Consider the following 25410-nt stretch of genomic DNA (forward strand, 5'->3'; position numbering starts at 1 on the left):
CAATTTAAAAGTAAGTTTCATCTTACAAATCTCTTTTAACTAACGATGCAGAGTAACTTCAAACTGAACGGTGGAAGTAATTAAAAAGCGATCTACGGAAATAACTTGGGCAACGAGTCGAATGTAAAAGTTTAAGGTGAAAGCATGCAGCGTAATAATTGCTTTCTTCTCGATCAAGAACATGATTTGTCGTAAATTCAGCTGCAGCTTGTGACGGATTACTACGTGTAACTAATTACCATCTCCGTCGTCGGAGAGAAATAATATCGAGCGTAGAACAAGTCCATAATGGATTTCACGGGGGCGGAAACGATTGCAATCACCATTCGTCAGAAGCCAAATGGAAATTTGGCTTTTCATCCTTATCGTTATTTAACCCGGTCGTAAGTTTTCGGCTCCCTTCATTACCATAATTTAACATACCATTCGCACGTAATTACTGAGCACTGAGCGCGGAATAATACCAATTATTAAAAGCATTTCACCAGCCGAAAGTATCGTTGCGAATTCGTTTATTATTGCACAAACAATCTGTGTCCTGAACCGAATATTGCCCGGTCATTTGCACTCGTTTCATTTCTATGATTAATCATCCAGTAAGTCAATATCATAAAAACACACCAAGCTGTTCATACAATTATAAACATATATAGTACGTATATTCCACAAAATATTTTTTTACTGTGAATGCGTAAATCTGGTTTCGCAATTTGCAACAATGTCATAAACCCTAAAATCCGGGCTTTGCGATTTGCAACAATGTTGCGACGAACAAAGTGCACTTTGCGATGTTCGCCTTAGTGCTGCGATGAGCAAAGATAGTTTTGGAACGTTCGCAACATTGTTAGAAACTCCGAAACTGCTTTGCGGGATTTGCAACAATGCTACGAAAAGCAAAGAACGTCGTCGGGCAATAGTTAAAATACGTCTCAGGGCGTTTGCAATAATGTAATAATTGAATAGTAATGGACCAGAAACCGGGTTTACATTTTACAAAATGAAACGTTGGAAAGAGTATTCCAGTTTGGCAGTAAAGAGAAGAGAAGCGAGATCAAGCGGTTAGGTTTTCAAGACGCCGGCGCGGCGCCGACGCAAATGTCTAATTTCAAAGGCCGTAGGGCAAAGTTTGCAATTGCAAATGTAGCAGATGTACGTACGTACCTGGCCTGGGTTAGGTTGGCGAGATAGCGGAACGATCTTTGCTGGGTGAACTCCTGCTGCGTCAGCATTTGGGCGATTGCCCTGCAGCTGCGAGAGCGAGATGGTTTTCAGAAAAATGCTGGACGCGCAAGAAAGATTGCGATAGGCTATGGTCGGACTACGAGCGAGAAAAGGAAGGAAAAAATGGAAGAGGAAGTAGCTATACTAGGAAAGAGTTTGAGAATGGAGAAAGATAATCGACGAAGTAAGGTTGGGACGAGATCTGAGTGGGGATGAGAACACGGAAGAGATGAAGAGAGATTAGAGCGGCGAGAATAAGAGAAACGAAACCCGTTCGGTTTAAGTTAATTTCCTTTGCAGTTACTGATACAGCCGGATGGTCCAACCCTTGTAAACGAGCGACTGGGTCAGGAAAAAAAAACGATGGGAAAGGGAGCAATTAATCGCACTGAATCCTTGCTAAATGTTTTTTGCTTCGATTTATTTGGTAAAAGTAGAAAAAAGTGTTACAATATTCCTTCAGTAGATTTGATCAGAAAAAATTCCAATTGAATCCTAAATGTCGTTTCGTCTTACGTTCTTCGAAACGCTGTAAATATTATCGAATCAGACGAGTTCTACCCCTCACATTCATAGACGCAGCTTCTCACGGTCGTGTCGTTTGCCTTGGTGGAGTTAACAATGTAGGGGTTGCAACCGTGCATGATGAATTCTGTCTGGAGTGTCGACACGACAGGAAGCCAGAAGTAAGTTCGCGCAGGTAGGCGCTACAACGTGCGCAGCGCGTCTACCTCGGTTCGTGTCGGTTGTTTCGACGACGGTGGTTGAAGCGCAGAAAATTGGCGGGGTGCGCGATGTGGATCGAGAAAGAGAAACAGAGATCAGGATCAGAAGACAACAGGGGTGCGCGGAACTTCCTTCAATAATGACGATGGCCCCTATGGCAAACTCGTTCCACCCTCGCGACAGCGCGCTCCTAGTAGTTACACCCTTACGGACTTACTACCCCTTAGCGACAGTTTTCAAATAGGCGTCTGTCGCCTGGCACCCCAGTCGACATTCACCTATGCTGCAGTCTCTTCGAGCCCTAGCCGTCATCGTCGCCGTCATTCTTTCGTCTTCGAACAAAGTGCATGCTTTAACGCTTTCTTGGATGATGGATCCTGAAGAATGGAAATCGCTTCAACTTTTTTTCAGTTCTTCTTCTCAAACGATTTAACAGGTGTAATCTCTTCAGACGATCATGAACGGACTCGTATCACTGACATCTGGAAATTAAAGAAACGAATTATCGGCTGAACAATCACGAAAGTAAGGTTTCTGGGAAACACTCGAGAGACACCTATTAAATTTCTATCGACTCGACGCGGAAATGGCATCCCAAGGGAGAGGGATGGTAGCAGTAACAGAAGCAGGTTGGAGTATGAGATAGAGGGGTAAGAGGGTGGTTAGAGACGATATTGTGGCGGTTGTGGCGGTAGGTCGGGAAGGCGTGGTCTGTCGAGGCCGAATGGTAACGGAAGAAAGGTGACTCTATCCGTCTTTTTCCTCGTATGGAATCCCTACCGAAAGGGGTCCAACTTCCCTTCTGGCCTGCCGCTTTTCTCTACCCGTTCTGCTCGTACGTGCAACTTACGATGCGTGATGCGACGACGCCTGATGTGTGTGCATCCTTTCTTCTCCCGGTTGGCTCCGCTGTGAAACGAATCCACGTAACCAGGCAAAGGAAGACTGTCGGTCGTTATGCACGTACAGGGGACTCGATGCACCTGAACGTTGGTGGAGGTGCACCAACACTTTCCCTTTAACCCGGTAGTACCGTGCAGTGTCAAAGGGTTGAAGGCGTGGGAGGGTAGGTGCAGCAGCACGAGGGGAAAGCGCGAGCTCAGAGGGTGTAGTAGAGTAGGAGAGTGTCTAGACAGACAGGGTGGTTAGGCTGGCTGGGTGGCTGGCTGGCTCGTTGCTTGGCTGGCTTGCTGACTGGTTGGATGACTAGATGGCAGTCGCAACGGTGTGCACAGGGCTGCATCGTTCCAAGGTGCATTGTGGCAGGCGGGAAAGAGGAGAAACATCGTGTATGAAGGAGAGAGAAAGGGTAAGAGAAAAGAGAGAGATAGAGCTACTTCTTCAAGCAGACTACCTTAAGTGAAGACTGCCCTCCTGGTACGTGCATGTACCTGCCTACCTACCTCTACGAGCCAGATAAAACTAGCTGAGGGGAAAAAGAAGGCCCTTTCTTTAGGCCGCGACCGTAATGAGAGCCGCGACTTGGGTGGAGCAGGCGATTGGCCGCCACTAAAGCGAGAAAAGGACGGACAGATTTTCTCCATCGTCTGCTCCCACATAGGGACGGACGTGTCCTTATGAGTGAACCGTCGTTACGCGTAATGAGGGAACGTTGCGAACGCCAGTAGCTGGCGACTGAATGGGCACGATTTTTGAAATTTCCGCGGGAACGAATTTTACAGATTGTCACCCAGGATGACCGAGTCCGGTGATATTCGTTCTTTGACTGCAACATCACGCTCCCTTTATTTCCTTTCTTTTCAGCGAACAGCACGCGAACGAATATTCAGTGCCGCAATAACGTTATACAATTTCCTGTGTAATTACAAGGTAGCTGCGCGTGGAAAGGATACAACTCTAATGATGATAATATAACGTGAAATTACTTTCCGTAATGGGGGTAATTATTGCGTTGCTTTCGGTGAAAAAGTCATTTTCCATCCAGACAGTGTATGGTCAGCCTGTCTATCGATAGAACGAAGGAAACGTTGACGTTTTCCCTCATTAGTTTTCCGTACAGAACGGAAACGACGCGAAAGAACACCGTTCGTGTACCGCGAACCCGACTATTTGCGCGAACCACGCGAATCTCCATAAATTACACGTCATACTTGCATAATTTTAATTAAACAAGCACTGACAACCGCTACATCAACAAAAACGTGGCGAACGACTTTCCAATAGCTCGTATTTTGGAGTTTCCAACGTGAAAGCACGAGCTTGCGCACATTTAGCGCGAATTTGTGCTCGCGTTACTACCCCCCTCCTTTAATTTATTCCACTCGCTTAACGATTTGTCTGATGCAACGTAATTATAAATATAATCAGCACGCGTTAAACGAAATAGACTGGCCGCGTATCGTGAATACTGCAGGTGGAATATAGCCATTAACGTATTTGTTGTAAAAACGACGTTAGTTTTTCATGCTCTTTCTTGAAGTTGCTGTAAACATTAATTCATTTTTTACCGAACCCTTTCTTCTAAGGGAAAAGTTTCAGCAGATATTTCGTTTGAATAAAATTTACGCTCATAAGCTTAGGAAATTGAAAGAAAATTTTTAATTTTTACTATTCATTAAAATTAATACGATTAACTGTTTGATAGATTATTTAAAATATAAATAATGAAAATTATAACAATTTGGAAAACAACAGTAATAGTGATAGCGAAACTTAATGAAGATAGATTAACCGGAAAACTGTATATCGTGCAATTTGATTCATGAGCAAAGCACAATGATTGCATTGTACGTTTTAATTGAAAATTACCTGTTTGAGTGCCGTAGTAGATTTGACGCGTTGATCGGGCCAGTAGAAATAGCCATATCCATCGCGGCACAGGATAATAGAAATCATTAAATATATTGAACATACAATTTGTGGCACAATTTACTAATTTACTATTTCAAATTATTTTTTAAACTATTAGCATAATCGTGGCAAAGAACCCTCTCTTGTCCCATTCCACTGTGAACAACGTATCATTCCGGGTAGATAAAATGACAGTTTTTGCTGAACGTACATATCCGCCCACCCTATTCCGAGGGTTAACTTTTATTCCTCGCTGTATGCGTGTCGTAGTCCCCATTTTTCTGATAAAAACACGCGAATTCTCGATTTACCGAGCATCGAGTGTTCGCCCTTTCATTCCGCTTCGTTCCTCGATCCTTCATTGTCGTCGTTGGTGATTCTGCGCTTCGAAGCAAACACGGTTGTCCGTGTGAATGAAAGGAACGGATCGCAAGAAACGAGCCACATCCCCCGACGGACAAGAAACACTTAATATCTGAATTCAGCTAGCGTGCCGGTCTTTTTGGTCGTGGCTCGAGTCCACCGTGAAAGCCGCGTAAATTAGAAGGCTGTCGGCCGGCCAGTATGCGATAAAGGGATCCTCGTGAAATAAAAGAGAGTTCGTTTAATCAGACGAGATCAAACATGGCTGCTCGTCCGCCTCCCCGGCATAGGTTATCCTTCGCTTTTTACAGCTTATCCAGATTCGGCTGCTGGATTCGTTTAAGAGTTTGACGAAGTGGCTGCACGATCCATGAGGAACACGGCCTCTGCAAAAGAGAAGCCTTCTCCTCCCATTTCGTGCGCACGGCTACCGTGTGCTTCCTTGGCCGGGCTTAGCCCTTGGCTCTCGTATTCGATTTCAACGTTCAGCCGGTCCTTCGACAGGGCCACTCACGCACGTTCCACCTTTCGATACTCCACGTATGCTGCTTTCCTGTTGCAGCTACCGTGCCTGTATGCGTGTGTGTTTCGTCCTCTCTTCGGTCGAGTATCGGATGTACCCCTTCGTATGGGCCCTGCCATAGGTTCGCCCAAAAGCCAGGAGTCAGGATCGCAGCCTTCTCAATCGTTAAATTAAATTACCAAACCGATAGTCAGCGTGTTAATTGGAAATATTTTTTAATTTGCCTGAATACTATTATAGTTTCTGCTCGTTATATTATTTTAATATGGAATAATTTCACCAGAATGAAACATACATACGATTACTTTCGTTATAACCACGCGTTATCATCCAGCCCAGTCGTATTAAAAGCGCAACGCTCTCTGCGAAATACGTCGTAATTAAAACTGACTGTAACCCAATAACGTTCACCGTTGACGACAGCTTCGCGGTTTTCCGATGTAATAGCCACGCTCGAAGACGGGCGAAACGATTACGTCGTTTGCGGGAAACGGAAAAATCGACGGTTCCGCGGTCGCGCCGGAATTTCCGCGTTTCAACGTAAACATAAAGTTATCAACTCAAACAAGCCGGTGAACGAGGAACGATGTATTTCCATTTGCGTCGTAAATGGAACATTTGCGTTAGCGGTGAATTTTCCGCGGTGTGTTTGAACGACGTTAATCGGATGATATTAAATATTTGCGTGGATGATAATGCGTGAAATTCAATCGAAATCCTACAAGCCTTGACCGATTACGAAGCCGAAACGTCGATCACTTTTGACGGAGAAAATCTGTTGAACAATAGCTGCTGAAATTATCGAGATCGTAAAGATCGACGTGTTATCGAGTAAACGGTGATTGTATTTCGAGTCAACGGTTGTCGATCGGTATCTGAAATGGAAGGAGCAGGAAATTGGTATTTTACGCTCTAAACGAGAGCACTGATACTTCGATAGTATCGAGCTGCCTGGGCGTTTCAAAGTCGTGTCGCCTCGAGCATCGACGCTAGAGCACTGGAAACGTTTTTTGAGACACGATGCCAACGAATAAATTTCTAGAGACGAAAGCTACTCGATTTATCTTCGACGTCGACTGGCAGCTTAACGATACGATCAATTTGATACCAAGCCTGTTCTTTTCTCGAACGATCGGATGATAAAGTTTCAATAAATTCAAACGACGCCGTTCAATTCGAATTGCAAACTTACTGGCACCAAGTATTCCAGGGATAATGAAAACTTTCAAAGTTGCAGCAGCCATAGGACGTTCATTTATACGATGCCGTAAAAGTAGCTCAAAACTTCGAGCTTTACCGTTTCGTCCCGATTTAAAGTTCCGCAAAAGCGTCTTCGCCTCTTATGCGAACGATGTACAATTCACGCAGAAATCGTCACAGGATACGGTGCTGCAACGCTTCTATGCAAACGTTTCTCCTTGGCTTATCTTTACGCTTGACGACGAAAAATATAATCTGTCTGGTGTACACAGTCGGAACTCTGGCAAGGCGCTGCTGATTTTATTGCACCCTTCGCAGGGGGTGAGCGTCATTAAAGGACCGCAAGAAGGAAATTACCAGGGGGTTTGAAACGCCCCTCTAGCGAAAGCAAGCTGTGTATACTTAATATCGCGGAAGTAGTGATTAGAGGACGCTGTTTGTCGCTCGTAAAACACGTTGCATCTTTTCACCCTCGTCGACTCACCCTCGAAAATCCATTTCGACGTTCGATCGTAGTAATATCGCGTACGGAGGACGTGGCGGCGCCATACAGGACGAATTTACGAAGGGAACGAGCTGATGAACGAACTGATAAAAATTATCGTAATACGTCTGTCGGGCAGCTTTTACGAACAAGCCAGGTCGTGGAATGGAAAATCTCTTCTACGACCAGCTTAACGAAATGAAATTTCGCAGTCTGTCCGTCCTTGTCCGTATTTCTGTACGTTTCATCCCTTGCTTTTTCTTTCTTCCTCTCCCCACACCGTCTCTGTTCGTCAAACGTCTACCCGGCTGTTTATCTTTCTTCCATCCTCTGCTGGTTCGCGAGGGGCTCGCCCCTTGTCGCCTCGCTCTTTCTTCGCGTCCATGGAAGCAGCTCTAGATATGAGAATTTAAAATAGGGGTGGAAACGAATCGCCGGGTTTTCAACGACAACTTTCCGCTTCGACGAGCTCGAGCGAGCTCGCGTACGCGACACGCCGACAATAAATCCGCTCGCCACCTTTGGAACACGGAACCGTCATTAACTACGCGTCGATCGTTTAATTGCAACGTCCAGAAGACGGGGAAAATACTGGTAGCGGCATTGAATGCTGGCTTTTCGAAACACGCTTGAACCGAGGAGAAATATAATTGAATTAATTAACTATATCGCTCTGTTATCCGCTTCGTAATGCATCGTACGATTTCGAGCTGAAACGCAAATGGTCGAGGTGATTTTCGTTTACCATTCTGATCAGCTGGAAACGAATCCCCTTTTACGGTCAACCAGTCGCGGATTCCTGGAATTGTAGGTGGTGCATTCCAGGAATCGGCCCTGACTGTTGCCAGCGTACCGTCTATGGCCAGCAATTTATTACTCGCTACTCGCGAAGCAACAGTGCTTCAGATTTAACTCTCGACCGTAACCATAGATTTTCAAACCGATTGGTAATAATTAAACATGTTTGTTGCAGCGGATAACGAGAATTCCCACGCATCTCTATCTACACGATAGCAGTATCGAGAATAGTATCAAATCTTTTTATAATATTGTGTCAGAAATGAAATTTTCAATTATGATCAGCTTTTTTAAAAATATCATAGTCCCAGGATACCGCGTATCATCGATCAGTCACGGTCGATCGACAATGAACACGATTCATACTGGTTCGATAAAAAGGTGAATCGAGCAAGCGAGAAACAGGCTACGTTTTGGCGTTTTAATGGGTCGTTATTGTCAATAACGATTGGTTTTACGGACGAACGTGTAGCCGGTGAACGGTCGAATGCGTATGACGTTTTCGGTGCACGGCACGCGGATTATTCGGCTCGCAGGCTCCATTCAGATTCTACCGGTATTTACGGCGGACACGCCGGGACAAGGAGCTTCCAGCGTAATCCACCGTGAAAGAACAATTATCGGCGTCACGATGGCGACAGAGCGAATGAGAAATCCAACTTGTATCTGGTTATCGATTTTCCTAGACCATTCCGGCGCACCTTTTTCCATTTTCCATTTACCATAGGAATCCGGTTCGATTGATGCACGGTTAAACCTGCCACCATTGATTCTCATTATTCCTCTTCTTCGCTTTGTTGGCATCTCTGGTGCGATTTATTATGTCCCGTTTTAATCTAGCAATAATGGTGACGCGAAAAAAGGAAATCGTACTCTAGATCGTGATATCCGGAGTTATTGTAGTATTATGCGTTTATCTGGAATATTAATCATTCGTCTTTGCAATCAATCATTGCACATCTGTTCAGTGATTATAGAGTTTAAGAGGTATTGGTTTAATGACAACTCACTATATCAAATCCCTGGGAGAAGAATATAGGAAGTATATTTAATAATTATTGACGGAGAGACGTGTTCGACAAAATCCAATTTACCGACACCGATACGCGTAATTCATCTCGCGTGACAGTGACCGTTGTCTCAATTTCTCCAAACACCGGCATCCATCTTCTCTCGTTGGCGTTGCGCCCCTGTTCCCGCTATACACGTATTCACCTTGCGTGACTAACTTTACCGCCGTGGTCCAACATAATCGGCCTGGAAATCGTGAGTAATGTGCAAACTTCCATTAAGCCATTGTGTCATAAAGGACCAGCCCGTTGCGAGAAGTAACGTTGTTGTCGACACCGTTGCAACGAGAAACGGTTCACCAAGTCGAAGAACGGCAACTTCGCCACGATTTACCGGAGTTTTCCAAGTGGATCGCTTTGCTCGGAAGTTTCCTTCCTCTTTGAGGAACGAATTAAATTAATCCGTCAATGAGGATTCGATTCGTTGGTTTTTAAAGTAACAGTATATTCAATTAAACGTTCGATCGATATCGTATATTCTTCCCACTTATTCCCTTTATTCCCGTGCAAAAGTTTCACAAGATTAAATCAAATGTTACCGAACAATGCACAATATTTATGAGGCGTGATAACAGCTTTACCTCCCATTAACTTCGCGTGATGCGAGTAGCTCGATACGGCTGCAAATTTTTACTTATTTTTTCACAAGAACCTCCTTCGACCTACATTCGCTTCTGTAACGAGCTACAATTAGCTTCATTATCTCCAGGATCCTTCATGCAACGAGCGATTTTGTTCCTCCATTATTAAATAGTTCTCCCTCGAAGGTGTCGTCAAATCTGATAAGAGTAAGTAGCAAACCTTTTGCCCTTCTTTTCTTTTTTTCTTTAACCTACAGTCGTTAGCGTTTCTTGTGCCCTCCGGTCGCATTTAATTGCAACAGCTGGACGATCAATCAAGTCCCAACAGACAACGCGTCTATCCGCGATGTATCCTACGAACGTCAGGAGAAAATGGGCAGTATGCAAAGGTTCGCGTCCGCCGTGAGCATTGTCTCCACGCGCGAGAAACTGGCCCTTATCTGCGACCCTAATCCTCACCGAGCGTGGAACCCCTCATTATCCTTACATTTATTACCCGTCGGCTTAAGGACTTTCCGATGCGATCGGCACACGCTCGAAGAAACGCAGAAAAACTGGCCAGTATCCGTGCAACGCCGGCACCGCCACGGCTTGTTAACATTCTTCACGCTGTAGGTGCGGAGTTCGCCCTTCGACGGGCCTTATGCACTCCTTTGCCACACGTTGTCGTCGTCCCGATTACGTGGCGGAATCGTGATGAAACCGAGAGAGCGAGAGAGGATAATGGAGTAGAAAAAAGAAGAAGGAACGGTGAAAGGTAGAGGAAAAAAGGAAAAAGAAGATCGTTCATGGACGCCTCTGATCGGATGCGCGTACGTAAGGACGTAGGTTACCAGTCTCCGTTGAATTCTTCGTTACATCCGGTTCGTAGACTTCCTCGTCGACGGCCAGGACCTCGAGCGAGGATTTTATCGCAACGCTGAAATTTATGAACGTGAGAAATTAATCCAAGGACTCCACCACGGGATGTATAGACGATGAACCGAGTACCGTAGATTTATCTCGCAACATGTTCAAAGGGTTAAGAGAAGAGACTTATGGGATTTGTGCTACTTATTAAATTGATAATTAACTACCAATAATCGAATACAATTGTGAATTATTTATCAAGGTGTAGTTAAATCGAAGGTAGCAATGGGATGAAATTGAACAAATAGCTGTTCGTTGCACGAATAGAATAAATGATACTTTCCATCGGGCTGTGAAATTGTCAAAATGCGCTATCATGATACATTATATGAACGCAGAAGATGTATTGTTCTAAAACCTACAAACCAAGAGCTTTAAATCTACGTGCCCCCCACTGGTACATAACGGGCACACCTGGTCTTTGTCACCCACTTCTGAGACTTATCGCAATGCTACGCGATAAATTAGTACCCTAACTCAAGCCTGGACGAGTTCCAGCCTGGAAGAAACATATTTTCCAGATTAATGGCTCGAAAATCACCGGTTAGAACAAATTTTTCCACCGTATTACGAGATAATGGTACGAAACGAACGGTATATTATCAAACGAATTTTCCAGCAGATACAGCGTATTTATCCCTGGACGGAAACGGGCCGATAACGAGGCATATCCAGGCGTATCCTCCAATTACTTCGATTGCATTAATTAATTGCCTTAACGATAATCTTATTCCGTATTCAAATTGTTCCGCCATCCAACCCTTGTTATGCGATATCAAGTGGGCGAGAACGCGCATCGAATTGGATTAGGTCAATTCCCTTCCGCCCTTCCTTCCTGCCTCCACCCTCTTGCAGTCAACTATCTCGTTCTATCTGGCCAACCGCTCACCCTAGTCCTCCGTGTATTACGTGAAATCCAATTCCTTTGGTAAAGCGTACGGTCCTGACCGTAATATCCTGAACTGCGATCTGCGACTTCTTCTAAACGTCGATAATTTGGTGCACGGTAGATGCATCGTCGATAGGAAATAACGCTTCTATTGAAATCAATTCTGCTTACATATCGTGGAAATAATTAGACAAAATTTAGAAAGAAATCTGGATCAAGTCTCGAAAGGAGCGGTTCAATTTGGAAGATTAACAAGACTTTCGTAAAGAAGATCGACCACCCGGTCGTCGCTAAGTATCGAACGCATAAACCCCGTCAAAGGCATCGAGTGACGAGGGGTGTGTGGAGCAGGAGGGTGAGCGATTAGTCAGAATTAGAAGGGCCATTAGTCACTATCTCGCCGTTGTTCCATTGCTCGTGCTAGAGCCTAGAGAGTTTGTAACAGAAACGCGAAGCATAGTTTGGCCCATTGGCACGCGGCGCAGGATGAAATTACTTTACATTTTAATTAGCGGACCAACCTCCCTTTCCCCTGTCCACCCTCGGCCCATCGTCGTCCTCCTGATCCCAATCTATCGACTCGACGATCGGATTATACTCTTGAGAACAGTTTTCGGTCTTCTTCGGGGCGAACGATGTAGCTCGGACGGAAGATCCTGCAGATAGTAATAAATTGGACGTTAAGCGGCGAAAATTGGCCAATTAGTGTAGACGGTCGGCTTTTCCCGCCCCTAAAGTCTTTATAGGAGTAATCGAGCTCCCCGCGAAACGCGAATTAATTGGTCCTTCGGTGTCTCGTTCAGAAACTCGACGTGATTCCAGCCGGGAAGGACCGCGGCTCAAATAGGTCTAGCACGTCTTATGGGGAATCGAGTCGTTTATTAGCTCGGAGTCAATTAACTTGGGATACTTTCCTCCAGAAATGATGAAACACTGTTGCCCCGATATTTTCAAGGCGTCTTTTAAACCGGTTTATTTTATATGCGAACAGATTTGTCAACGATTTAATCATCAACGATAAGCAGAGTTCATCAGCGATCATTGCAGGGGAAATTCGTGTAACATTGTAAATGTTACATACAAAGTTTAATAATAATAGCTACTTCATTTTTTGCTGTAATCGTGGATCTTTATTAACCAAGAACGGCAAAGGCTGATCAACGTGACAAAAATATATCTTCCATACATAATGCGTTAATGATTTAGCGACAACGATCGGAAGGCAATAATGCACTCAACCAGGCTAAATGCGAGCTCATACATACATGATAATGCATAAATGGATTACTCAATAAGTCGACGAGCATTTACTGTCATCCTCAAAATTTGATATATTGACATATTGCTAAATATTAACATCCGATGATCAACTGGAGAATCTCACAGGTCATAGTGGCAGTGTTCAAACTGACACAGTTGGATGACTTGGAGCCGGCTCTCTGCTCGTTGGTCGTCGCGGTTTTGAAACTTTCAATAGTGACAGACAATCCTATTAGTCGGGGTACGAGCGGTCGAGTCGACCCCGCGGAAAGTTGCGTGCAACGAGAATGTCGGGAGTTAATTTCATGGGGCAATCGACCGATCCCGGTGTTTTCCGCAAGGACCAGAGTCACCGCGTGCGGCCTTTTGTTTCGCGCTGGCAAAAGCGTTTCGCGTCGCGTTTGACATTCGCAAATAAACGGTCCGAGCAGCTAGTGTTTCTAATGGCCGGCTGCATCGGTGACAGAGGCGCAGCAGGCAAGTGAAACGACATTTTCGCGAACCAACTTCGCATGCTCTATTACCGTCACGCGCGGCACACGGCAAAGCGAAACAAATGCTGTTATAGACTTAGTCAATTTTCCTCTCATTAGACCACGCACAACGCGTTCCCGGTAATATGCTTCAAGCAGCTTTTTTTCCTACTTCCCTCGTACCCTTGCTTTTCGTGCCACTGTCAGAATTTTCTGACATTTAGCGTAATTGTAATTGTTCCGAGAACATGCACTGACAGACTTTGCATGTCAAATGGTGGATTTTGAAAATTAGAATCATAAAAATAACAGGGTTCAAAATGCTCTAATTAACAATTTCCTAATTTTTAATTAATTATAGTATTCGTTTGTTTAATTTTACCCAATAACTTGAAGGATAGCTCGAATAGTGGCAGGTGTGTAGAAATTAAAATTCGAATTTTTAAGTTCAACTTTGTTGCAGAACAAAGGACGGCGGTCCTTTTAACCGAATAACACAAAGCTTCCAGTCATTTGTTAGTCTAGACAACGAACACCCTGTCTGAGAATGTGAAACATTCTGCAAAATGCACTTTACTTTGACCATTGTCGCAGACGGTAGGCGATGAGTGTGCGGTGCAACTCTTTTTGCCCGGGACCGGTGCATTTTCCTCTCATTACATCGCATAAAATGCTTTCCACGGAATCTATTTTAGTTTCGCCTTTCGTCGACACCGTTTACACCGATAATGCAATCTCTGAACACGAGAAAACGTTTATTCCCACTGCGGTGTAAAGTTCTCATCCAGCATTCGTTCCCTCATTTCGAGGCAACTAGATTCCACCCCGATCGATTTTAATCAAATTTGCATCCAATTTAGTTTCAATCTAGACTTCAATCTTCCACTCGTCAAATTGTCTGAGAACATTTCTTGGAAATATCATAATTCGTTCCCTCTTACAGCGATTGATTCTATTTTATAACATCTAACTTCATTATCTGTAACGTGTAATAGGTTAACCGTGTATTAGCAGCGAAACTAGTCGGCCGTGTTAACGGGTCGTGAAGAGAGTTAAATTGCCTAACTTTCTTGAATCTGGTACTGGTTTCTGGAATAATTCGTCACTGGGGCACGACGATTGAATGCAATTATCAATCCGAACTAGAACTTAGACAGCAATCTGCAAGGAATCCGAAAGGAATAATTTGAAATTAAAATCGCTTACCCTCGTTTTCTTCGAAGATCGACACTTTAAGTCATCAATAAAAAGGAAAAAACGGCTGAGTAGGACATTTTTGAGGAGAAACAAGATTCTTAACACGTGAACAGAAGTAACAGAAAACATCGTTCCACATCTATATCTTTATTTTCCCTCCCATTGATCTTACGTTCCCTTTGTCGCCCAATAAACGGCTACTCGGCGACGTGACTTCAAAGCGATCGGTACGAACGATTTTATTTTCTGCTCGCGATCTCGTGGCTGAACTTGAAACAAGAGGAAGCAATAACATCGACACTCGAACTGAGATGATCGAAGCAGAAATACAACGAACCGAGATAGACCAGGCCACCGCACGTCGATGATCAATCTTCCACTTAAAATCACGAAAATAAACGCGCGGTGCTCGATGATATTGCTTTCCGATTTTATATTTCTCTTGTTGTCCGAGAAATATAAAAATCGATAACTTAAGCACGTCAGGTAAATTGGATTTGAATTAACGACGTTATCAAATGGCCGCGAACTCCTTCGAACGGGTTTACCAATAAACCTGGCTTCCTCTGGAGAACCGTCTCGTATCCTCTTGTATCCTCACAAGGAAAAGCAAACTGCTCGAGATATTGAATTAGTCGGCCGTCTTGATTAGATTATCGATACAGCTTGACGATAAATTCGTTCCTGCGAATATTGCGAATATCTCGCTGTTAACGATATTGCACGTGGATTTATCTCGTTTTTTTTTTTGAACGGAAGCATCGGAAGCGTAAAGTGGAAAAATCGTGGATATTTTCACCGCCGAAACGAGGGTTGATGTACCAACGGAAAAGGTCGATATAATTGCGGATCGGAAAGCGAGGGGATTGCAACCTCGTAAATTTGTCTTCCGCTCCTTTCACGAACATATGTGCGCCGGTCCTGTCAAATTGTTCGCTTCGTTTATTTTGCGCGTTTCTACGAACTTTCGGTGGCTTGATATTCCAACCTCGACGCGATGCAGTCGTTTTCACCGCAGAGACGAGCCGTTCTAATCGAGCGAATAGTTGTGCGGCAAGCAACTCGTGACACGACGCAGGCATTAATTTTTGGCTAATTGAAAAATGGATACAGTTTCGGAAACAATTATATATTTTAACTTCTGTCGTTTCTGTCCCTCTGTATAATTATTCAAAGCTGATAACAACGTACATTTTCGCAGAATTAATCAGTTAATATACCGCTTGGCACAGGTGCTGCAATTAGAATTCCTGGTTGACATGGCTCGTAAAAGTTACGCTTATTATTCGTTGCATAGAAAGTTAGATCCCAAAGGATTTTAGTTACAAAGTAGTATTATAGTATAATGAATCGTAAAATTTTTATGAGTACAAATAGTCATCTCCTGCTACTGAAATTTTACAATAACTCCTTTCGTTATTTTTGACGATTCCTCGTCAAATTACGATTGTTGAATCCACGTAACGCTTGAAATTTTCGTGGAGCAGCAATTAACGTTCGTGACACGTGGATAACTTTTATCCCAACTAAACGATTTATCGACGCACGCATTAACCGCGGCGAAGTTATTTAACGCGTTTCCAACAAAATCGAAATCGACTCGTGGTCGCAGTCTGCGCGGAACGCGATTCGCTCGTTCCAGATCCTCATCAGCAGATTACATCGTCGAATCTCTAGTTTTAATTATCGAGCTTTTAATCTAATTTTCCCGGCCTCCCCCACTCTTTAACCTCGTCCCAGAAACGGGGTACGACGACGTGATATACGCGGTGTCCATGGAGTTTCCAGTCGAGCACGAAACTTTGTAAAGTTCATTTATTTTTCTACGAACACGCGAGTCCCGCTGATTTATGACGTGCGTCCGGCTCGCTAGTATCCGCGGATAATGAAAAATCCCCGCTAAAATCTACATTTATTCATTTGCCCGCGACACGTGTATTCCTCGATAAAAGCAAACTCGACGCGTGTATGCGTAACAGGTCATGATTCATGTAAATCAAATGCACACACTGTAACTGCGATTTTACTGAAAATTATAGAGAATGGTACGACTTTTCTCGGCTGCAGGATACCCCTTTTTTATTGTACTCTGATCATCATATTTATTACTTTTATATTTTTGTCAAGTTATTCTTTGGAATTGATGAATTATTCAGAAACATTTGCATATCCTATTACTTGATTTCGTTTGGATCTAATTACGATTGAAAAACAAGTACCTCGATTACTCGTTTAACACATGCTTCCGTCATGATTACATTACAAAGTTGTTGAAAGTGTTTAGGTAACAGTTGGTATTTCTTTCCGAAATCGAATCACAAAGGCCGTCCCAGTGGTAACACTCCAAGCCTCGTATTTCAATACCTTTACTTTGCGGCGGGAATAAATTTGCGAGTGACAAACGAATGCTAATGGATGCTTAAACAGGTAGGTATTTATCTATGGTGCTGTTCGTTTGTAATGTTACATTCGGCAAATTCGATGTAACAAGAGAATCACAGTGTGAATCCGAACGAAATAAAATTTTTAATTAAAAGTTTCGAAACGATTTTAGAGAACGAATGAATTCGAAAACAAATTTCGTTCTCGTGTCTTTAATTCACCAGCCACGTTCGTAATCCCCTGTAGAAGCAAGAAATTATAATGGAGGACGAATTTAACCGCGCTCCCTCGAGCATCCTTATTTTATTTAACCATTAATTCAGCGGCCATTCGGCGACTTTATTATCTCATTATGCTTAATGGATATCAAATTTGACCGTGCCAGCCATTAGCAGAGAAGTTACGCTCAAGTCTATTAACGCACCGACATTTGCTCCGTTGCTATCGCACGGGTGGAAATCCTGGTAACCGAGGACACGGTCCGTCGTGCCGGAGTTTCGTGTTGCTGAATTTTCAGACGGCCGACAAAGAAGATAGCTAGAATCGAGGTCCGTCGTGGCCGACAGAGACGGACAAAGAAACGAGATGTAGCTGGCGTGGAAGAATGGAGAGAGATGCTGGGAAAACTTTTATCGACTGACAAACAACCACGCCAAAGCCGTTAATGGCTACTCAAATATGCGCCCCTGCTGGTGTACTCCTACACCATGGCTTTCGAACTTCATTTTCGAAAGTTCCAGTCGTCTCGGAGGAGGACCATACTTTCGAAGCGTTCATTATTTACGAGAGTCCAAAGACGTGGAAAAATCTTCTCTGATTTATGCTCGAACAAGATTCTTCCTCGACCTACAATTAGATTTATGTTTCATTCGAGATGGAGTTATATTTTATGAACAGTGGATTCGTGGAGGTGGGTTGATCGATTCGTTCGTCGGATGAATACCTTCGCCATGTTCGGCTGAAACGATCAGCCAGAAGCAAGCCACCGCGTTTCTTGGCGTTTTCATCTCGAGGACGTTCCCCAAATCGGTCAGCTAGCAGCTCGGCCCGAGAGAGTAGGAGCAATTAGTAATCGGTACCGGGCAATTACCGCGGCAAAGAACGAGCGCCGGAATACCGTTTCAGTCGTGCTCTCTCCCCGCCCGATAAATCTTGGCCAACGTGCAATTAATCGGGCGCGAGGCACTCGAAACACACGGCCCGGTTGGTATCTGGTTGACCCTCGGTCACCGTCCTACGAACCGATGCTGTCTTTCCTCTGTGCGCGGTGTTGTATATGGTAGCGAGCATTATGGTAGCCGAGGTTAAGAGAACTACTCTCTTCCCTCTTCTCCTTTTCCCCTCTTCGTTGTCTCCAGTTAGCGCAAACCACGTTTCATCGTTTACCCTTTCATTCTCCTCTCGATCGTCGTCTCTGTTTTCTGTTTCCCGAAGGACATACATAGTAACCAGAGAAAGAGAGATTGTCTTTTATTCTCTCTTCCTCTTCCTCTCGTTCTGCCTCCGGTTCTTCCCGTTCTCGGATTATGTCGAAGGTAGCCCCGAAGGTAGCCCGAAGCAACCGGACCGGCTGCTGAACATAATAACAACCACCAATTAAAATACCTTATTACGGCGGGACAATACGGTCCGACCAGGCGGATGGCAGGATTTTAAGGAGCGAAAGGCGTAATCCCTAACGAAAGAGAAATCCTCCCGTTTGTGGATTGAATTTCATCGTGCCGAAGAAGGAGGTTGCCGCGGGAAAAGGTGGATCATCCGTGAACGGTCTGTTACGCTGGGGAATCCCTCTCTTGTCAACACAGGGATTAAACACAAATTTCCCATTAAGGGTGTCGTCCTTTTTTCCCCCACCCAACCGCTCGCATCGCCCTCCTTGAAGAATGAGAGACGATTTTTGATACGCGCTACGAGCCACCGAGGAGAATACAGTGAAATTGCTCTCACGATGCGTGGATCGAAAACTATTATCCGTATTCGGTAGAAAGGCACGAGGTAAAGTATGTGGAAGTAAACGGCTTGCTGTTTAGCTCGCCGATAGTGAATCTCGTAATAAAACAGGACAATCCTATCCAAAGTTGTCCATGGAACTTGGAAGAACTAATAAAGGCAACGATGAGCGAAAAATTCGAATGCACGCAGGGAAACGACGAAACAATATCGTTGATATAACAAGCGACACCGTTAGCGCGCACAGAGGAATAATCTCGGATGAAAGGGAAGCACGTAACGGCGGATTAAATTGCCCGCCTGCGAAGGATAGGCTCAGAAAGCGTCGGACCATCGTTTTGTCGATAAATAAATTAGCGAAAAGGCAGCGCACGGTCCCGCCCAATTAGGAGGAGGTTGTTGAGAAAAAAAAAAAGAAGAAAATCTGCACGCGGCTTTCGACCACCCCCTTTTTGCGCTTCGACCCTTTTACGATTTTTGAATGGTCGCTACGGTTGCCGCGCAACCAGTGCGCCCCATCAGGATTATCCGTCGGCGATTTACGAGCAGCGCCGTTCCACTCTTTCGCTCCTTCGTATCGCGTTGCCACTCTTTTCATCGATTCCGCGTTTTAAAACGCTCGAATCCGAGCCAGGGATTCCCGTGATCGCGACGGGATCGGTGTTTATGAACGGCTCAAACGTTCGCCAAGCACAAAGTAGACAACGTCAAAAGAGAAAAAATGATTACGATGAAGGAAATTTCTGTAATTTCGATTCTTTCCTTTTTTTTTTCTATTGATCAAGAATGCAATTTGAGCAGATTGGCAAGGAATTTAAAACATTCGCTGGATCTCTATACATATAAAGTTTAATTTGCTTTTATACGCGTTTTAATTTGAAACGAGAGCAATGGTACGAACACAAAGTATCTCAAAAGTAATGTAATAGAGATAAAAAAAACCTGAAATTAAAAGGCTTTTTACTATACTTCATTTAGATTTGAATTGTAATTTCAACGATCCATGTAATTACTTTTGTACTTTGTTAAAAATTTCCGTCTCCTGTATTTAACATCAAAAAGAACCTTTTCACTCTGACATGAATAATAAATTGTTACGTTTATTAGCTGCTAATTGTATTAAATTGCTGCATTCGCAATTTAATGTAGTTCCTTTGCTGTGTTTTAAAATTAACTACGATTCTCGTTTCACTTCGAACATGAAAGGTTATATGCATCCTTTCTTGTACACTGAACCAAACTTCTTCTAATTAGGTATTCGAAGAATTTGTTAGGAAATTGAGCTACCAACTGTTCGTCGCATTCCACGTTCCAAGCCGTGTCGTCTCTGACGAATAATAAAATTTCTTCGCTTTTTATTTCGCCCAGAAAGAACAAAGCGACGACCAAGTTTATTGGCGTGATATGCAAAGAGGTATGCAGAGAGATTCGAACCGGTGAAATCAGATTTCCTTTAAAATTTCTTTCGTTTCGTTTAAACGACCATCTATGACATCAATTGAAAATTATTTAATAAAATTAAAAATTCTTTTGTTTTATCCCCGCTTAGGTGTGCACTGTCAGATGAATAACATCTGTTGCAATTTAATTGTCAGAAAAGTAGCAGCTCAAACAAACAATTAACACGAGATAGTGAACACATCTTCAAAATCTCATCAAAGTTCCATTTCCTTAGGACATTGTTCTCTATGAATGAACCAACAACAGGCGAATCATTTTGTTGCGTTGAACAGACAGTATTTGTTGCAATTACGGAGCATAATGGAGGGAACTGGAATGGTGTATCTTCTAAATTGCAAACTTCTATGCAAGGACGCACATTTCGCGATACACGTGCGTGCACCGCTGATATGACTCCATTCACTTGTTTGCTTAGTTAATATTAACGCCATTAAGCCCATGCTGATTGGATATCGCATCCACGCCATTTGCCCATCGTGTTTACGTAGCTCGGCTAATTTGAATGAAACTACATCTCCGTTTTATGCAAGATTAAAAAGCGCACATCATAATTAGTGCTTCTTTTCTTCGCGATATATTACTCGCGGTAATAAATCAATATTCCAAAAGAACGCAATCCTTTGAAAACATTTTTATCACGACCAGCGACTCTAGTTATAATTGAAAGGTATCAACCGAGCCATTAATGTATCAACCCGAACCTCCGACAGCTTCCATTTCTCGATCACCATCGCTCCCATTAAGTTACTTAAATGGTCGTCGGTAAATTATTTAGGGACTTTTTACGATCGTTCTGGGCGCATCAAATTCGTCCCCGTAAAAAGGTGACCGGCGAAAAAAGAGGCTGCGGCCTAAGTGCCATCAAGAGGCTTTTCTAAAAGCGTCCTTCCAGTCTTTTTAATTATTCCACCTGTTTCCTCGTAAAACCGGACAGCCCTAAGGAATCGAGCGAATCATGTCCTTCGCTCTTCTCCTTCTCTTTCGTCCTTGCTCCGATCCTGTTCTTTCGCGCAAGAAACACTGAACTCGACGCCTCCATCGAGCTCGATATATCAATTAATTTCGAAATTTTTTTATGTTTCAGGTAAGTAAGCAGCCGGTTATGCGTGAAGTCTCTGACACTAAGTAATTAAATCCAAGCACCAGTTTGCGTCTGTTACCTCGAACAAGACGTCCGGACAATTCGGTCCGCTTCCTTCGGCAAGTAAGTACGCGGCATCCTTATTAACGCCATCATTAAAGAGTGGAGAGGCGTTAAAGGGTCCGAGCGAAGTGCAAAAGGCGACGACTTAAAAGTCGTATCAATAATGAAGGCGCATCGGGACAGAGGGAGCCGGGCAAAGGGATTTCCTTTTCCGCGTGATGGCTTTTCTCGTGGAAAAAGCGATTAAACGGCGAGCACCCTTGAAAATCTTGCCGCTGTTGGCCGGCTGGAACGTGAAGGGCCAACGCAGAGGGAATTATCGAGTCGGTCGTAAATTCGTGGGAGCGGTCAAGAGCAGTCGTTCCGCGGAATCGGTGATTAGAGGTGTGTAATTAGTATTCGACGACGATTAGCCGGTTCTATCGGTCACCGGACTCTTGCGCTCCCGCGAGCATTGGCCGGGCCGATAGCATCGAACGGACGCGAATTGCTGCGATTAGAGTGGTCGCAGGAGATTAACGGACGGATAGAAAAGACCACGCCTTGCTGCGAATTGCTGCAGGCTGGAACGCGTGTTCTGTCTCTCGACTTTGCTTTGATCGATAACCGATGTGGACGTTACGCCTGCGGATCTGGATCGACCGCGGGAAAACCGGATGCAATTAAGCGTGGTCCCGTTTCGCAATATTCTCGTTGTGTTCTGTTAACTAGTTGCTGAAAAATCTGCAAACCTCTCGACCGACAGTATATTTCAACGCAAGTTACACTGCTACACGTGTTTCACTGAAGCTATACGAATCCTCTTAAAGCAATTAACGTTCCGAACAACTCGTTAACGAACTACGAAAGCGTACACGCTTCGATAAAAGCTCGCGGATCCTCTTACACTAGCCCAAGCTAAGAACATTATCGATTGTACTACAGAAAATTCTACGGTAAATCCCTTTTCGTCGAAAATGTATTCATAATCCTCTTCGCCCGCGCCGTGCCTATACGATCCCGAAACATTGAACTTTCCCGACACCTTGTTTACTGCCAGCGTCTGAATAATTTACCGAACACAGTTCGGAAACGGACTTGCGGCTTAAAAAAGTATCGAAATTGTGGCGAGCGAAATGATGCAGGAAAGCGGACGTACAAGGCGGGGGCGTAAAAAGGAGCTTCCCCGAAACAGGTCCAACGACTTTGAAACTTTTTTCCTCGGGGCGGGTTACTTGGAAACGGGCCGCGTAGCGCTCGACGTCTTAAGGATCCTTGCAAAAACAATATTTATCGTTTCTCCCTGTACCTTTCTCTTACGATCACTCTCGCCCTTCCGGTCGTGACGCCCAGCACGGATCTTCAGCCGATGGGCCACGGACTCTTGATTGATTAACGATCGGACCTTGCATAAAACTACCATCCAGTCCCCGGCTATATCTTTGCACCGCCCTTATACTCGGCCACGTTTTACCACGCGCGTCTTCCTGACGGATAGTTCTTCGCATCGACTTTCGTACCTCTCCATATTTTCCGTCTCCTTATTCGTCGTCCCCGAAACTGGCCACCGTTCAGGCCGCTCCTCGACCGAGCTGACAGATTGCATTAGCAATAAAAGTCGCATACTGCTGACCAAGCTTCGTCCTGTCACTGCCAAACTTAACGGGGCGTGAAAAACTTGCCCCCCTTCGCGACTAATGTTCCCGTATCGATGGCTCGTAGTCGAGTTTCTTTTATTCTCTGTACGGTTCCGACCTTTTTATCACGGCAATTAGTAATCTCGGTATAAATGATAGTTTATTAAGTTTAAGCGGCTTTATTGAGAAACTTTAGCACATCCGGTTTGCTATAGAATTGCTCGTCGGACGAAACGTGAGTTGGCATCCTCCATAGTCCGCTTCATCGTCTGCCCATTATACCTCGACTACCCCTTCGATCTACTCCAAAGCAAAGCAATTATTCAAAATAATATCGCTTCATTTCGTCCTCCAGATATTTGAACGCATTAATTTTAATTTTTCTAATGAATTAATTAGAAAACTAAAATCTTCGGATTTCTTAATATTCCAAAGCGTTTTGTAGGTATCTAATTCAATTTTCGATAGACATATTTCGCCTCATTATGACACGCTCGATTAATTATCCATCATTATAGCGGAACAAAGCAATGACCGAGCCTCACGTCTGTTGCAGTAGATTATCCTAAGACGGTGGCCTGTGGTGCAGCGCGCATTAGTTAGGCAGCAGCATTATGCGGCAGAGTGAATAGATCGCGAGTCGCATTATAACGACGGAACAAGGTGTTGACGGACCGCAGAATTTATCGAATCGATCGATGGATCGCCTATAATGCGGTACATCCTTCGATTCTGATTATTGAACGAACCGCGACAGAGTCTACGCGAATAGTCATCGGACGTGCTACTTTGAAATACAAAAATCTTGTTAAGAATACTTTAGAAGTCTTTACGGTATCGGTTGCGTTCACTGCGGAAATCTGATGACGCTGAGGAAGGTAATGCATCGAAAATCGATTAATTGTTCCCTCGTGGCTGAAGAAGATGATGGTAATACTTGGTGAACTTTTGAACAACAAGGCAGGATCATTTGTGACTGAAACCTTTGACTAAAATCAAATACTGAAATTTTTTAATGAAAGACTTTCGATATTGGAAAATGTTATTTAAAGGTATAGTCACAAGTATTTTTATTCACCACAGACACGAAATAAAATTTTTCTTCTCGTTCTTCCTTCGATAGAATCTCTGTGATATCTCATATAGATGATTGATTGTTTCCTATCTCAAGATGTATAAGATACTCAACGAATAACTCTCGTGATCGAGAGGCAATAGCAAACGGAATAAAAGCTCGAAGAAAATAAAAGCCTTCCATAGGATACGAAAGAAATATACTCGGTCGATGGCGTTCACGAAATCACCGACAATCGCGACGGTAGAACGTGTCGGCATGACAGAAACGATACGAGAGTCGAATCTCGAACATCGACGGTGCCTCGAATTTTGATTGCCGCGAAAAATGGAAAAATTGTCATCCTAGTGGTACAGGGATGTGCCAGAAATGGGTTTCGAAGTGGCAGCGTGGATCGATCGTGCTATTCCTTGAAAATTGTACGTACAATCTGATCGTGGATATCTTTAAAAGCAACAATGAGTGAATAAATCCAAATAAATTCATTATTCAGTCACAGATTTTCATAACACAACAATTACCCCGCAACGCTCGTGTTTTCCAGCGTATCCCCTGTTTAATTTATACCTCCATGTTTGAAATGGACTTATTAAATTCGTACGTTTGGCGTATTGTTCGCGTTCCCCCGTTCGTGGGTAGAAGTAACAGGATCATGTTACTACGGGTTACGTTTTTTCCCTACAGTGAACGTTGTCCATTCATCGTTACATCGTTAGCTGCGGGGCATCGGGTGTATTTCTTTTCTTTTTCGTACGAGACCGGTAGAGCCCGGTCTCTTCGTGCCCCTTTGCCAAAAAAGGTAGAACGAGCACGGTCGATTTCGTAAAAATAATTAACATCAGCCGTTCACCGGCAGCGAAGCCCCGACCTGACCGAGCGCTCTAAACACGGCCCTTGTTAAAGCACGTGGTCATGTAACCCGACGTAACATAGTCCGCGAGCAAAGCATTGTTCCAGCAGGGTGGGAATTTCTTTCTCCCCACACCCCGTCGGCCGTGATATATAAAACGCTCTGTAATCCGGAAACCGTCGTGAGCGTGGCTAATTAGGAGAAATTCCGCGGCGGAATATCAACCCGATGAGAAAGAACACTGGTCGCCTGGCGCGGAGTTGGAAAGCTCCGGTGATTAGCGCTACAGCTACGAAAATACCTTGGAAACGGAAAGCTACCCGTGAAAAAAAACAAAAAAAAACCAGTAAACTTTCCTTATCGCGAGCGAAAGATGCACGCGGGCCCTTAGTTTAAGTCGTTTATTAAATACGCGGCTTTACACGGC

At 44.0% G+C, this 25410-nt stretch overlaps 1 long non-coding RNA gene across 5 annotated transcripts in view; it reads left to right on the forward strand.

Moving 5' to 3' along the window:
- LOC117600190 (uncharacterized) overlaps positions 1–25410 on the forward strand; it is a 473823-nt gene that overhangs the window by 201562 nt on the left and 246851 nt on the right. Inside the window, exon 3 of one of the 5 annotated variants that reach the window (XR_013063549.1) lies at positions 21383–23417. The exons of the other annotated variants lie outside the window; for them this stretch is intronic. This is a non-coding gene — a long non-coding RNA (uncharacterized LOC117600190). Of the gene's footprint in view, positions 1–21382; positions 23418–25410 lie in introns of those variants that run through there. 5 annotated transcript variants of the gene reach the window in all.

This window comes from Osmia lignaria, chromosome 15 (genome assembly GCF_051020975.1).
Source record: "Osmia lignaria lignaria isolate PbOS001 chromosome 15, iyOsmLign1, whole genome shotgun sequence".
In the NCBI taxonomy this organism is placed as follows: domain Eukaryota; kingdom Metazoa; phylum Arthropoda; class Insecta; order Hymenoptera; family Megachilidae; genus Osmia; species Osmia lignaria.